The sequence below is a fragment of the Parasteatoda tepidariorum genome, chromosome 2, assembly GCF_982258835.1.
Source record: "Parasteatoda tepidariorum strain Cologne lab strain chromosome 2, Ptep-v5.0, whole genome shotgun sequence".
Lineage (NCBI taxonomy): Eukaryota > Metazoa > Arthropoda > Arachnida > Araneae > Theridiidae > Parasteatoda > Parasteatoda tepidariorum.
Window position 1 is genome coordinate 28,476,664 of NC_141756.1, and position 17,415 is coordinate 28,494,078.

The following is a 17,415-nucleotide window of genomic DNA, read 5'->3' on the forward strand; positions in this document are numbered from 1 at the left end:
ACGTCATATTCAGTTATAGGGAGAAACTAAAGTTTCATATTAATATTTTGTAGCCATCAGTATATTTTACTACTATCGGGACAATCAAGGGTAATTAACCTAATTGACAGCAATGCTAAATAACACGCTTTTCAAATGTAGGAGTCTCAAATCAAATTTGAACATTGTATTCCTTATTAGATGTAAGAAAAAACTTTAATATACAAAAAAATGTTTCAAAATTAGTTTGTAGTTATTGAGAGGTAATTACCCGATTTGAAAGTTACGCAAAATGAGAGCTTGCAACAGAGATAGAAGTCTCAAATTTTGACCACGTGTTCCTCGTCAGATAAAGAAAAAAACTAAAAAATGTTTTATTTCCATATTTTATATTGTCTATCAGTTAGCGTTCAGAAAATGATATCCATCAATAATTTCTAACACAAAGCATAAATGCGAACCAGCTATATACAGCTATATGTATAAGGGAGACAAGGTATATAAACAAACTTTGTATAAACGAACTAATGACTTCACGGGGTGTTCAAGTCATTATTAACAGAGTCTGTTGAATGAGAGTCAATTACAGGGGTTGGTGAGCGGAAGTCAATGTAAAATACTGCCCCCTGCATAAAAAGAGTTTTTGTGTGAAATTTACAAATCTTCTTAAGAAAATTCTGTTTTATTTTAATTCTACTGAATATAACTTTTGCAAAATGTGCATTAATTGAAAGCTACGTATTATTTTCTTGTAAATTCACTATAATTTTGCTTCATAAGAGTAAATATAATTATTATTTAGATTCTTAATTATTTCCTGTGCTAAAAACTCATATAAATAACTTTAGCAACATTCGCACTACACTAAACTGATTTTGGTTCATCAACAAAAAAATTAGCCATGTAAAATAATTTGACAATAACTTTTTCTAGCTTGTTTAATAATGAAATAATAGCATCGGCTGAAAGAAAGTAGAGAAGTTTAATCTCTTGAGATTAGCAGAAAATGCTGCAAAAATACCATCTTATTAATAAAATCGATAAAGCAAAACATCAACAATTATTCCTTTTTGTAATTATTTTTAAGCTGAAAATTGATGCCATTGTATAAAAGAGATTAATCTATACAGATCAATCTATTAATTTAATTAAAAAAATCACTTTGCCGCCAAAATTTGACAAATAAATAGCATACGCACTTTAGACTGAACAGGAATCATCATATCAAGAATTAAGCTCAAAAGAATGTAATGAACCTGCCAAAGGGAGGAGCTTCGTGGGACAGAGTTTTTTGGCCAACCCACAAACCAAAAAAAACTCAGGAAATTTTTTTTCTTTTTTTAAAAAAAACTTTTTTGTTCAAAAAAAATTCCCTATAAAACACGGACTGAAGTAAATTATTCAAAGTAATAACAATTAACGTACAGAAAAGTCTTATTTTGCTATCACTTAGAAACTTCATCGCACTTAATCAGAACTTATAAATTTGTTTTAATTATATATCATGGCCAAATTGTTATAAATCAACTTTATTATAGGAAAAATGAAACATCAAAGAGTAATAATTGCTACCACTTTAAATACTCAAGATAACACTCTCGTTAAAACGCTAGAAGTTAAAATTTATCTATTTATTAAGCTTTAACATTAATTATAGCTATGCATAAGGATTTTTAAGATAATTTTCTCAATATAGTATTTTTAAATTAAAATTTGTTTGATTTTGATTTTATTTGCTTTTTATAATTATTAACAATAGCTTATAACTACATAATAAATTTTAAGAAGCGCACCTATGATATAAAGCTAATATGGATTAAAACAACAATTTTAAAAAATATATATCATTAAAAAACTATCCAAATTGGCTTACTTTATAATTCAAAAAGGAGATAAATGTTCAAATGTTAATGAAAAAATACAAGATAAGTTCAAAATAATGATTGGTAAGCAGTTTTTTTTTTTTTTTTTTTTTTTTTTTTTTTTTTTTTTTTTTTGGCAAATTTGCGAAAACAGTCAACACTCACAAAGTTACTTATGTTCCGACTACTTTATTCGAAAATCATAAAAATATAACAAAATAATTTATAAAGCAGAGTTTGGAGCTGATAACAGAATCAGAATTTCTAATGTTTTAAGAACAAATTAGAATTTTAATAGTTATTCTTGTCTAAATTATTGAGACCACATCTTCTGGATTGCAATTAAACTCCATACTTTTAACATCAAAAATTTATATCCTTTGGGGAAAAAGAGGAATGTTTATTTAGAAAGTAAGCTCTGTGAACTTAATTTACAGGCGTCACTAATTAAGTCTAGTTATGAAGGATGAGAATTTAGAAAGAGTTTGGTAAGAATCAAATGTTAAAAGCTTGTTCTGAGTCGAGAATAAAGCTAAACAATGGAAAATGAGCAAAAACAATGTCTCATAAATATTATACAAGAAAAAGTTATCGAAAAAAAAATGTTAGGGCTCCCTCAAGCTCGGAAAATTTGGCTCGATTAATTTGGAGGCGTCACTAATTAAGCCTAGCTAGGAAAGCTGAGAATTTAGAAATAGTTTGTAAAGATTCAAGTGTTAAAGGTTTGTTCTAGGTTAAGAACTAAATGTTAAAAGTTTGTTCCAGATTGAGAATAAAGTTAAACGATGGGAAACGAGAACAAACAATGTCACATAAATATTATACGAAAAATGGCATCTTTATTAAAAGAAAGTAAGTTTTGTGCCTAACTTAATGCACAAGCGTCACTTATTAAGCCTAGCTATGAAAGATGAGAATTTAGAAAGAATCAGTTAAGAATCAAAGGCCTTTGTTCTAGTTTAATAATAAAGTTAAAAGAATGAGAAATTAGCACGAATAATGCTATACAAACACTAAAAAGAAAAAAGGTATGTTCATTAAAATAAAGTAAGTTTTGTGTCTAACTTAATTTACAAGTGTCGCTATGGATGATGCTATGCTTAGCTATGAAGGAAGCAAATTTAGAATGAGTTAGTTTTGAATCAAGTGTTGAAGGTTTGTTCTAGGTTAATAATTAAGCAAAACAACAGTAAATGACCACAAATAATGTTAAATAGACATTATACAGCAAAAAGATGTGCTTATTTTAAGAAAGTAAGCTTTGTGTCTAATTTCATAATTTAATTTACAGACTTCACTAATTAAGTCTAGCTATAATTTAGAAAGTGTTACTAAAGAATAAAGTGGTAAATAGTAGTTTTAGACTAAGAATTAAGCTGAACAACGGGAAATGAACCGAAATGATGTCAAATAAAACAGACACACTATGGTATTAATTCTATAACAATACCATAGTTAAATAGACATTATACAGCAAAAGGATGTGCTTATTTTAAGAAAGTAAGCTTTGTGTCTAATTTCATAATTTAATTTACAGACTTCACTAATTAAGTCTAGCTATAATTTAGAAAGTGTTACTAAAGAATAAAGTGGTAAATAGTAGTTTTAGACTAAGAATTAAGCTGAACAACGGGAAATGAACCGAAATGATGTCAAATAAAACAGACACACTATGGTATTAATTCTATAACGAAAAACCTTCGTTAGTGTCGAAAACACCGAGACACGGGAGAAAGCTTGTCCTCCATACCTTATTGGTCAATCCATTTCATCCTTCTTATAACTTGTTTGCCATTTCCTTATCCCGTATGTCTCTCTTTTTCATTTATTATCCATTAATAGTGCATTTCAGTTAGTAAAAACCAGGTCATTGAATAAAAAGTTTTTTTAACTTTCTCTGGTCATTTTTGTATTACCCACTGTTTACGCTAAACACAGCACAATGCAATAATTTTTATAACCTTAAATTAATGTCGATTAGCACTTAAAATGCCTGTTTTAGTTAAATTGCGCAATCGGCTAGGAATTTAAGCGATTCTTTCATATTTCCAAGAACATTCTATGACAATCATGTTCGAAATGGGAAACAACTTTCAACTCCTTTCAGGATTTTACTACGTTGAAAGCTACGAGAAAAAGAATATCTGTATATCTGTACCAAATTGAGTGCCACCCCCTCCACGACTCTATGCACGGAACAAGCCTGGAGTTTCAGTCACGAAAAATGAATACGGATGGAATTCCGTTGTTTTTACGTTTCTTTTTTGTTATTGCATTTCTCCCTCCCTTCTTCTGGTTATAAAAGCCATGTGGAGATTTGCAGAGTCGCGTGACAATCTCGCAAAACATTCTATCCACCCCCACTCCCTCCTGTTCTACGGAAGCGTTCTTTCTTTCTGTAATTCCTTTCTTACAATTGAGAATAATTCTGTGAAAGTTCTTTTCTTTTTCCGTATTCGAAGACCAATAGTGGTTCGAAAAGCACTTAAGGAAACGATTAATGACGCAAAAACGTACTGAAATTGACGTATTGTGTTTGTCTACATTATCTAAAATCATGTAAAATGCAGTTGTTAAAAAAAGTTTGAAAAAATTGCTTTTGTTTAAAAACTATGTAAAAATTTCATAAAAATTCTCTCTCGATTAAAAGCCATCTAAAAATTTAACTTGTTAAAGACCATGTAAAAATTGTATTTGTTTAAAAAATAACGTGATTAAAAACGTGTTTAAAAATTGCATTTGTTTAAAAACCATGTAAAAGCTGAATTTGTCTGAAACCGATAAAAAACTGTATTTAGGTCACGTAGATTTTTTAAAAATAATGCCGAACACTGAATTGTTTTTCTCTGCATAATATCGATACGTTTGAACTTTAATCGAGGGCTAATTTGCTAGAATTATAATGTTTTATTTCAAAAGGCGAAATATTTCGTTCATTTACAGCTTTTCATGGCTAATAAACTTGTATTTTGTTTTTGTTTCAAAAATAATATTAACACAAACAAAAAGTACTGAAGATGTGAGTGTTGTATTTATTTCAGACAGCTTTACTTTGCATCTTATGTGTTTATACACAATAAAAATGCTGTAGTATCTTAACACTTTTTTCACCGTCAGTTTTACACAGAAACTACGTCAGACGAGTTAATTTGTCACCGGTCAACAATATGTCAACACTAAAAATGATGGTAACTAATTTTCACCGAAGTGGTGCTCCGTAGATGTATTGCACCAAAATGGTGCTCACTAGTTCACATGCGTTCCACTATGTCTATACCAGGAACCAAACGTAGTTTCTGGCTTAGGGAAACTCTAAAAATGTTCTTTTACACTACTTGTTGCCACATTTTTTTTGTATTCAGAAGCACTAAAATTTATAATTTCAGTAAGATATCATACACATTAGAGTCAGTAAAGTTATTTATACGACGTAATTTAAAATAAGAATCATTAATTTAAAATGAATTTCTTTATTGCTTTATATAAATGGTATTTGAAATAAATAAAAAAAAAACTGAAAGAAAAAACATGTGTAGTGAAAAGAAAAATTAATGAAGAAATTGTACGAATTCTATTAAGAAAATATTAAAAAATTGTAATGCTATAATTAACGCCGATTTTAACGAATAAAACGAGTTAAAAAAATAAGCTATGTACTAAAAAGCAAAATAATTAGAAAATGTCAGTGTTTGGTTTGGAGGACATTAAAAAAATCGCCATACTATCATTGACACCAATGATATCCAATTGAGGCGTGGTGGCTCAGGAGCGTTCGCCTTCTAATGAGGTGAACTGAGTTCAAATCCCAGCATTGGCTGGTCGATACGAATTCCACACCCGGCTCGAGCCGACCACAGCGGTGACGTAAAATATCCTTAGTGGCAGACGGATCATGTGTTAGAGTCCCCTTGACGTCAGGTTAATCGCGGGAGGTTTTCGTGGTTTTCCTCCCTATGTAAAGCAAATTCGGGTTAGTTTCATCAAAAAGTACTCCACGAAGGCAAAATTTCTCCTAATATTTTATCTAGGAGTTTCCTTGTTTTCTGGATTGGGTTCAAAATTACAAGGCTACGGAGTTGAACATTGGTAGTCCTAATTGGAGTTGAACATTGGTAATCAAAATTGGGTCGAATGTTAAACGACAGTTATAAAATAAAATAATGCCTAATTAATTTAAGTAATAGGGGCTAATGATATTATGGTAATTGGTTCAGTTTTATCAGATAGTAAATATACTAAAACTAATGAACTCCAGCCCCTGTTCGCCAACACTCACCAAAGCCCGAAGATTGCTATCGCATTTTTTTGCAATTCAACATTTCCGTTGCAAATAATAGTCCCTTCGCTCACTATTAAGACTCATTTGAAATGTGTTCTAGTGTAAAATCTTAATTTAAATCAATTTCTATAATCTTTAAAAATTCCTCTTTAGAAAATTAAAATTTTCAGTCAATAAAAAGTTGCTGAAATAAACTTTTTAAAATTGAAATAAGTGACTCGCTGAATATTAAGCCGAATAGAAAAACTTAGATAATCAAAATAATAACTATGCTTTTAAATAACAATTACTATGAAAGATTCAGAACTTTGATCAAGACAGAGTTACAAATTTGAGAACTTGGGGCTGTCACTTTATATCCATCATCATTATTATTATTATGAATAAAATTATTATTACAGAACCTGCATAAGTATAATTAAGACATAATGTTACACAAAAATGATAAATTTGTTCGTTGACATGAACTATTCGTTTTTAACCTTTCAGTTCTGGTAAATCTACATTGCAAAAAACTTTCGTAGCGAAGGGACATTGGTTTGATAAGAAAATATTAGATAAAATTGCATAGCATAAATAATCTAATATATATAATTCTCTTACGTGGCTCCCAAATTTTGGCAGTATTTCTTTTCCACCGGTGGCAACGTTTGCTTTGTTTTGTTTACGCTACTATTTCTCTTACACGGCGAATCGACCAATGATTGCCGCTAAAAATATCACATGCCAAATCTGCTGAGATGGCTCAACATATAGCGCTTTTAAAAAAGGAAACTGAAATAACCAGAGAGCATCAGCTGCGGCAATCTCATGCTATTAAGCTAGGCAGAAGTGAGTAGTCTTTGTCGATAGATCTCTATTTTAGTATTTTGTCGTAAGCGCTTTTTTTCACGAATTTATATATTACGAATTTATTTGACGATTTTTGATTTATATCACGAATTATACTATAGCACATTTCTAATAGGTTTAGCGAATTACATGTCATTTATTTGAATTCAAATTTATTTTAATGACTTAGTATTTACTAAAAAGATGTAATTTTTTTTAAAAAAAAGTTTTTATATGGATTTGAATGATTGTTTTGAATTCTTAGAATTTTATGCATTTGCAATGTACCTAAGTTAGTAGCGAGCGAAGCGAGCTTGGTTTGCGAAGCAAACAATATAAGATTGCGTAGCAATTTTCGGGGGTTGACAAGCGTTAGCGAGCAGGGGGCGCAGCCCACTGGTAATTTTTAATTAATTTATGAAATTGCATAGCAATCTTCGGGGGTTGGGGAGCATTGGCGAACAGGGGCAGGAGTGCACTAGTTTTTAGTATACAAACTAGTTTAGTGTTTAATACTTGTTTAGTATTTTCTTTCCAGAGACAATATAAAAGAAGAATCTGTAATTTAGGTTGTATACACACTTAAAACAAAATTAGTTTATAAATCAAACATGCACGTAGTACGGAGAAAACATTAAAACGAATTCCAAATAGGCTTAACAGAATTAAAGCGGAAAGAAATTGTACACTATGAAATTTTTTAATACAGTTTACAGAGATTTGAAGAGTATAATATAAATATCCTTATTACACAACTAAAAACATGCGTAGTACATATTTTAACTATGAACTTTTTCTACAGATGAAAAGCCATTGAAGTCAATAAAGATTAAAGTCAAATAAAGATTGATGAAATAACGATTCAAGTCAAATAAAGATTGAAGTCAAATGAAGATTATAATATAAATATCCTTATTACACAACTAAAAGCATGTGTACATATTCTAACGAACTTTTTCTGCAGATAAAAAGCAGCATTGAAGTCAATAACAGACACTTGTCAACTTATTGATTATATAAACAATTACAAACAATATCTAAAAAACGTGCCAGCATTGGAGTTTTGAAAAAGTGTTCCTGTAAACAACTTTTAGAAATTATTCAATTTCACTGAGAGATATTGCACCACAGATTTTCAATACAACACTGTGAAGTTTCATAATCGATAATGTGGAAAGAGATTTTTTATAGCCTCTCAAAAGGGAGAAGTATCGAAAAAAATTGCTGATTGTGGTAAAATTTGAATATCAATTAGTTGACTACGAGCAACATAAGTTTTCTTCGATCCTACCTCATCTGAGATGATAAAAAAAACGAAATATGCTTGAGAAAAAAAATAAGGCATCAATCTTAATGACAATAATATGAAAAAATTTTCAAGTTCATCTTGTGTAGTAACTTATTTTTCTTCCTTTTTTTTCCAAGCTAAAATGCATTTATATTCTTCACTCTGAAGAAAGGAAGTACAATACTGATGATTCTGGAACACTGTGACCGATATTAGTATAAATAACAGAAGGAGATTCAATACCTTTTAGACAGAAATTTCGATAAGAAAGTATAATGGTTTGGGATGCTTTGCAGAATCAAAGCATCCATTCTAAGAAATTTGGATTAATTTAAAAAAAATCTTAAAATTTATCAGATACATTTGATTGTTTCAATGAAAACTCGCTAATAGTTGATACTATATTAATACACAAATTTATCAACACGTGAACTGAAATGCTTATTAAACAGGTGAATCCCAAGAGCATAATTTTAAGTTATAAAAAGAAAAATTACTTGTCTTAGAATTTATATAATGCCTTAGAAAAATACTTATTGTAAATGTATTCAGGAAATTTGAAGCATCATCCCGAAAAAATTTTGTTAAATGTATATTGATTTGCTATTTAATGTTTAGCCAGAGCTAGCATAATACAATTTGTATAATAAATAGAAATTTTAATCTTTTTAAAAATTTTATATACATATGCATATAAAAAAATAAAATTACTGTTAACTTTTAATATAAGGTTATATTAGAATATAAGGTTATACTTTCGTTACAAGAAGCAGGGACTTTTTTTTTCCTCTTTCATAACTTTGTAATTTTAAATTAATTGAGGAACAAATATTATTGACTTTTGTACACAGCAGTATAATTTGAAGTTCTAAAGGAGAACACGCTGATTAAAATATTTTGTTTATTTAAAATTAACCTTCTGTTTAACGCGCTTAGTATGATGAAGCCATTCAGACCCCCTTATTGTACCAGCCTATATAAACAAAAGGTTAGAGAAAATCTGGATGAGATTGCAATTTCCGCAAAGTAAAATTGATTTTGCTCTTAGAAATGATTGAAAGAAGAAAAGAAAAAAAAGGAATGAATATTAAGTAAAAACTTTCCACTAAGTGTAAAATATGGAATGTTTGTGGGGAAAATGTTCTTTATTTCCGGAAAAAGATGCAGTTTCAATGCAATGAAAAAAAAATTAATTTTATTTTCATTTAAGTTGGCGCTAAATAAATACTTCAATATTTAGTGTCAGGTCATTTTCCGAAATCATGGCGCATTTTTTTGTTTTTACTTTGAGATCACTTATTTTTTTCCCATAGGCTAAAATGTTAGCAAAAAAGATATTCACTATGTAAAATAGCATACAATGTAAAATGATGCAGTCGGACCGAGCAGGGAAACAGACACAGGATTTTAACGAAATCAGATGTATTTTATTTAGATCATGTTCTTATGGAAGACCAGCGAATAGTGATGTTAACTCCATTCAGGATCAGTCTTTCTGGTAGGGAAAATCTTGCAAAAATCCAAAAATGTCTCTATTTAGGGAAATCTTAGAAATTACTATTGGTTAATTAGCTTGCTCGACTGATTCCCACGGCTTAAAAGGGAAAAAAGATCTTTATTTAAATTTATACATAGTTGGGCCAAAAATAGAATTAGAAACAGGATGTGGCTTTTAAGAGCGTGAGAAAGTATTTCGATTAGAGTAATTAATTAGGATAACATAAAAAGATTAAATGAAGCTTTTTATGTTAAGTGTATATATATATATATATATATATATATATATATATATATATATATATATATATATATATATATATATATATATATATATATATATATATATATATATATATATATATATATATATATATATATATATATATACAGTAAAACTTGTGTAAGTTGATCACTTGTAGTGCATTGTTTTAGGGGTCAACTTAGACAAGTGGCTAACTTATAGAGGGGGTGGGTCATTGTTTACTTTTTCGTTTCCTATATCATGTTGCTATATATTTATTTTTTACTTGATTCAGAAAATTTGCAAATGAATATCTTAAGAAATGTGTTTAAACCTGAATGAACTTCAATTTGATACATATAATTCTAATATTTAACTAATTTTTAAAAAAAAAAAAATTTTCTTTAGTTATGCATGTAGTCTTTAATAAATATAATTTCTTAAAATATCAGAACACGAAACACGACACATTTGAAAACTTTAACAAAATAAAATTGTTTGAACACTTTAAAATTTATTTACTACACTTAAAGATCAAAGACCATAAATAAAGGATCAAAGCATATTTCAGAGCATTCAAATAGTCACTATTTCAATGAACGGATGAAAGAAATGGTCAAAAGCTGAACCCTTACAGTTTCCCCTGATGGTCAACTCACAAAAGGGTTTAGATTAGCTTTTTACACTATTTCACAAACAAGTGAAATTTTAACATACATTGCCAAAATGACAGAAAATTTTCTGAACTTTTTTTCTGGTCAACTTATGAGGGTTTTAGAATAGAATTTCATAATACTCCTAGGCAAAATTGACTTATTTCAGTGGTCAACATACAAGATGGACAGGTGGTCAAGTTACAAAGGTTTTGCTGCTTTATATTATATAAGAAAAATTCTGTTCTTGATAATTGAAGTCAACTTATGCAGGTGCCCAACTTACAAGGGTGGTCAACTTGGCAGGTTTCACTATATATATAAATATATATATATATATATATATATATATATATATATATATATATATATATATATATATATATATATATATATATATATATATATATATATATATATATATATATATATATATATATATATATATGAATGAGTGATAAGTAGCAAAATTTACTACCTTAAAAACGGAATCTTTACAGAAAAGATAGTCTTAAAAAAAACAATAATAAAGAAAAACAATAATAAAAACGGAGAATTAAAATCACTTTTTTTCTCGAACAAATTAATAATAATTAATGAATTCCTCTCCCTACTCGCAATTTAACGATTGATTCGAAATCACTTTTGTTCCTTTAAATAAACAAACTTTTTAATCAAAATTAGAAGTATTCAATTAAAAGATCCCAAAATGTTATCTTCTATAAACACAGGTTTGGCTCCACAAATTAAGTACCCGATTCTATTATAATAAATCTTAAATCTAATTATTTTACTCGGCTATCTTTGCAACTTCATTCACAGAATCTTATTTATTTACTGGTTACTAAACGCTTAAATGTTTTTCACCAAATAGATCATTCAGCTATAGTGCCAAAAGATAATTCTCAATATTTCTTTACAATTTGAATTAGTATTTAATAATGAACATCATTTATTGCATAAGTTAACTGTACACAGTTTTGCAAAAAATATGTTATAAAAAATTGTAAAATGTTAATTTAGAATCTTAAAGATTAAAATGACAGTAATATTGGAATTACTTTATATTAATACGACTTTTGTACGTTAGGTTTTAAGCAATTAATTTTTAAATAGGATGTTGATTTCGATAAAATTGTCGTGATTTTTATTTTCCTTTTTAGTAAAAATATCATAAATCGAGCTGAAATACCCGGTTGAACCAGATCTGAGAAAAGAAAGCCTCTCTGAAATAGAATTTTTCTTGTGGCATTTTGGAAGAATTATTTTGTAAATTTAGGATGTAATTTAGAATTTGTAACTCGGAATATGATGTTTTAGAATGATTATAAGTAATTAAATGATAAGTTCTTAAATTTAGAGAAATGAAGTAATTATTTTCTTTAATTAGAATGTTTCATTCAATAAAATTGTCGTGATTTTTATTTTCCTTTTGGGTAGAAAGATAATAAATATTGTTGAAGCCACCGGTTGAAACAAATCCAAAAAAAGAAAGAAAAGCATCTCTGAAATAGAACTTTTTTTGTGATATTTTGAAAGAAGTACTATGTAAATTACTGAGGTAAATGAAAATCTGTAATTCGGAATATGATGTTTTAAAATGATTATAATTAAATAATAAATGCTTAAATTTACAGAAATTAAGTAATTAGTTTTTAATTAAAATGTTTTTTCTATAAAACTGTCGTTATTATTATTTTCCTCTTTAACAAAAATACAACAAACAATACAATAAATATTAAAAAAATACAAAAATAAATACAATAAATAGCTGAAATCATCGGATGAAACAGACCGGGGAAAAAAAGCTTATCTGAATTAGAACTTTTCTTGTGGTTTTTCGAAAGAATTACTATACAAATTTATGAGATAAATAAAAATTGGTCATTCGGAATATGATATTTTAAAATAATTATAGTTAAATAGTAAATGCTTAAATTTACAGAAACGCTAATTAATGATAAAAGTTTTATTAAAATGTAAGTTTTGTGGGAATAGTGGTTTTGTGTTTCTAAAATTCTGGTTTTGATTGGGAATAAACCCTAAAAGCGCGACACGAATGTTTTGAGTCATTTTAAATCATAATGTTCGAAAAAATAAGACGCACAGTTTAAAAAAAAAAAAAAAAAAAAAAAAAAAGTATTTCTGTTACATTTTTCTTCATTACTATTGCATTTGCATTTCTTCTTCTTCGCCTCTTCTCCTTTTTCCTTCCAAAGAATTTTTTCAACGTGTTTTTTATTATTTAATTTATTTTTTAAAACTAATCTTTATTACTTTCGTTCACATGTATGCGATATTTCAATTTCTATTCATTTAATTAAATTGACATCCTTCCTCCTGATTCAGCACTCTTGCAAGTTCTTGAAATTTGTCGATGTTACCGTAATGTTACAGAACAGTAACCTTTAATTCACCATATTTTAGTTACCTCTTTGATGAGTCAAATAAGGAAATAAACTATCTCAAACAATAAAAATCAACAATTGCTTAGGGATTCAGACGATTTTTCCCAGTAATTTTTATTTTTTTACAAAAAATAATATTCAAATTAAGTTTGTAATGTGATGAAATTATACGATACACACCCCAATCTTTCCCATGAGATTGCTAAAGTTTGAAGCATGATCATCATCAAGAGAACTAAAGAGGAAAAACAAAAGTTTTCTAAAGTGCTGATTAGAATCTTGTTAAAAATACTGATAAATAATTATCTAGCCATGAAAAGAAATAACTATTACCAAACATCTTCAGTAATCATACATTGATTGAGGACATCAGTAAGAGATTAATTTATCAATATTATTAATAATCTAAACAAGAAAAAATAAATAAATAATCCACTTTTTAATATATATTTTTTTATAAACTACTGTACAAACAAAAAAATTGTAATAGATTTTTTATTATTTTATCGTTTACAGAATTTTCTTTTTAAAAAAGTTCCTTTTTGTTATTTGATGCAGACAATTAAGTTTTGAAAAAATATAGCTATAGCAAATGTCCACTATCTTTATAATTTTTCAAATAAATTTTTAAAAAAACAGCAACAAAGGAACGCATTATCACCTTATCGTTTGCAGAAAAGTTGAGAAAAATACAGATTTTTTTAAAATAATTATAACGATTATTCTTGAGAAAAATGTAACTACAAAATAAACAAAAATTTTCCTTAAAATTTTTTCAAAGAATCATTTGTCAAAAAAAAAATAAATAATAATAAATAAATAAATAAATGAATATATAATATAAAAGAAAAAACATGCAGAACGATAAAACACATTATCGTTTGAGGAAAAAATATTAAGAAATTATTTTTCATGCTTCGTGCAAACGATTATTTTTAACAAAAATATAGTTTTTAAACAAACGCCTTATTTTCTTTATTATTTTTTGAAATTACCATCATATTAAAAAAAAAAACAATATAACTCATTATCGTAAATAGAACATTTAATAATTTTCGTTTTCAGTACAGATTATTTTTTGCAAAAATATACCAATAAACTAATTTTTTAGAAAATAACTAAGGAATTTATTGTACTTAATGATGAAGTAGTACTCTATAATGAAGCAATACTTAATAATGAAACCAATACCTGGCCACTACAAACATAGTTTAAAATTTAAGAAAAATTGTAATACCAATACTTTCAACCAAGGCTACGCCATAATTTCGCCAAGGCGTCGAAATTACGCAGCGCATTCAGTGTTCAATAATCCCAAAAGAGGAGGAAAAGAGGAAGATGAAAAAGAGCACTTACTTAGCCTCTGGAAGAGGATAATCCGGTTAGAAGAGGTGGATGCGATCCCATGATCGGCATCTCTGTTAGGCCTATTAGAAAACGATATTGATAAATAAGAACAAAAATTGTGGACGGATAAAAGCTGATAGAGATAAAAGCGATCGCACTAGGTGGTTTGAGTGGAGGACGGAGTTCGGAGGTAGGGAGTACCTCACGCGGTGCTAGCCAACCGTAGTGTGTCGTCTGCGCCAGCTGCCCTTTGCGCAGGTAGGTGGACATCGACCAGCTCCGGCAGCAAGGTGTCCAGGAGATCCTGCTCCCGATTCCCTGGGCCGGACATTTGTCGCTAACTGCGCATTTTCTTTCTTTTTTTTGTGACAGTGGGTGCTGTGGATAGATGAATGCAGGCTCATTATTTTGCTGTAATTTTATCGAATCTTTCAATTCTTCGAATAAAATGATCAGATTTTTACTGATTGTATGGATGAATGGTATAAGATATCAATGAAAATTGTTGGGGATTTCAAATCTTCAAACGCTTTTTTTTCTTCCAGGATTGGTTAGTAACGTTTCAGCTAAATTTTAGCATGACAAAGGCGTGTCAAACATGTGAAAACAGGCAGCATGAATGGAGAAAAATATTTTAATCTTCGCTAAAGAGATAAATAAGAAGATCTATCAGAATTAAATAAGTTTTTCATTAATTTTATGAATTAAGAGGGATAATAGATTTAGAATAAAATGAAATAACTGATAATGATAACTGCTGTTTCAGCCAGTGAAAATTTTCATAATTAAACAAATTGAATCGTGATTTAGATTTACATCCAAAATCCAGTTCCAACCTCTTAATTGGTACTTGTCAAAAATGAAATTGTTTAATCCAGGCCTTCCAGTTTCGTTAAGATACGTATTTTTAACTAGATAATTACACTGAAGAGCCAAAAAAACTGGTATTCGTGCCTAATATCATGTAGGGTAACCGCGAGTACGCAGAAGCGCCGCAACACGACGTGGCATGGATTGGATCAATGTGTGAAGTAGTGCTGGAGATAATTGACACCATGAATCCTGCAGGGCTGTCCATAAACCAGTGGGAGTAAGAGGGGGTGGGGATATCTTCTGAACATCACGTTGCAAGGCATCCCAAATATGTTCAATAAAGTTCATGTCTGGGGATTTTGGTGGCCAGCGGAAGTGTCTAAATTCAGAAGAGTGCCGCTAGCCACCAAAATACCAGTTATTTGACTCTATTTGGTATACCAGTTTTTTTGGCTCTCCAGTGTATTTAATGATTTCAAACTTAAACAATTAAAACATTTTAAAGAAGCAACTGAGTTTAAGAAATTTATATTGACCTCTATCTTCAGATCAGGCAAACGTCAATGCAGTCTTCAATGCTGACAGAATAAAGGTGAATATTTTTTAGCCAAAACCAGGGCTGCTAATTTTTGGAAAAGATAAAAACCAGGTTGTGAAAACAATTCATTCATTTTTTTTCCCAAGAGAAATAAATTATCCTTGACTACCGCTACTTATTAAAGGTTATAACATACATATGCACTCGTAAAAATTATTGACTTATATCTGTATTAAGTCATAGTTGGTCGTTTTCTCCATGCGAAAATTTTTTGCTGTAAAATGATTTTACTGCCAGTATAGGAAATACTGTTAAGAAAATCATTCCGTTTCAGCTTGCCTTCAAAAAATTATTTTGTATTTATATATTTATTTTATCGATAAAACATATACAGAGAGGCCAACTGCTCCAGATTCGGATTTGCAGACTTCTGGTAAATTTTGCCAACTTTTCAAAAGGCTCAACATGGCTTAACTGCAAATAAGTGGTGCATACAAAAGTCTGTGAATTATTTAGAAGTAGTGGTGAGTAAAAACTCAATAAATTGAATTTACTAAACCAAGAATCATTCATTAAAAGACTACCACTCGAAAATATTTATCCACTGTCCAGAGCACGTTGGCCTTTCTGCTTATATATCGGACAGATTTTTTAATGGAGTAAAAAGGAATAGCGATGAATGTTTATAATCAGGAATAGTATTTTATTTTATAAAAGTCGTTGAACAGCCGACCCAATTTTAAGGGTTTACGACTACTAATGTTCAACTCCGTACCCTTGTAATTTTGAACCCAATCCAGAAGACAAGGGAACTCCTGGATCAAGTATTAGGAGTAATTTGCCTTCGGGAAGGACTTTTTGATGGAGCTAACCCGCATTTGCGTTACATGGAGAGGAAGACCACGAGAACCTCCCACGGTTAGCCTGACGACAAGGGGACTTTGACCTACTTTTACCTAATTCTACTTCGTTTAAAGATTATTGTAATTCGAAGTGCCTTTTTTTTCTTTCCATCTTTCTTTTTTTTAAATTCAACATTGATTGATATTGTGTTTCTCATTTTAACAGTATTTTTTCTCTAGAAATTTATCTCGCAAAAACGAGACTGTCGTTTGACATTTACATCAGCTGACTGAAATATTTTAAAACTAAAATGGCATCCAACATTAGAAAATATCAAATTACTCCAATAATAAATGCTACTCCAACACTTTTTTTTCTGCATAAAAAATACTTTCTAGATAGCAACAGTAATTCAGAATTTGTTTTCAGTATTCGAAGCATCCTATTAAAATTAAAACGATTTTAATAAAATCATGAAATTTTTTTGCTTTTTTTTTAATAATCGAGATATTTTAAATACCACATTATGTTATTTTAAGCAATGATATAGTTCTAAAACTAATTGCGGTGTTATTTTGAAATTAAAGTTTTTGTTTAAAGCTAAAAGTAAAGTATTTTATTAGCTTTAAATTGAGTTAAAGCAAATTGGCTACCATGTTTTAAAGGACACTTCTTTCACTGGTTTAGCACAATATGTCCGGATTTTCTGAAAGATTTTATTTTCATATTTTAAAGGGGTGAAGAAATTTATGTTATTCAATTAAATTCTTTAAAGTCCAATATAAATTATAAAGGAATTTGACCACCACTATAAATAAATAACACTTGGAACA

General features: G+C 29.0%; 1 protein-coding gene across 1 annotated transcript in view; it reads right to left on the minus strand.

Moving 5' to 3' along the window:
- The window catches only part of LOC107447875 (uncharacterized), a 109,401-nt gene extending 94,781 nt beyond the window's left edge, over nt 1-14,620 (minus strand). Inside the window, exon 1 of the mRNA XM_021148952.4 lies at nt 14,398-14,620. The gene's annotated coding sequence lies outside the window, so the exon portion shown is untranslated. The remainder of the gene's footprint in view (nt 1-14,397) is intronic.
- Nucleotides 14,621-17,415: the final 2,795 nt, after the last annotated feature.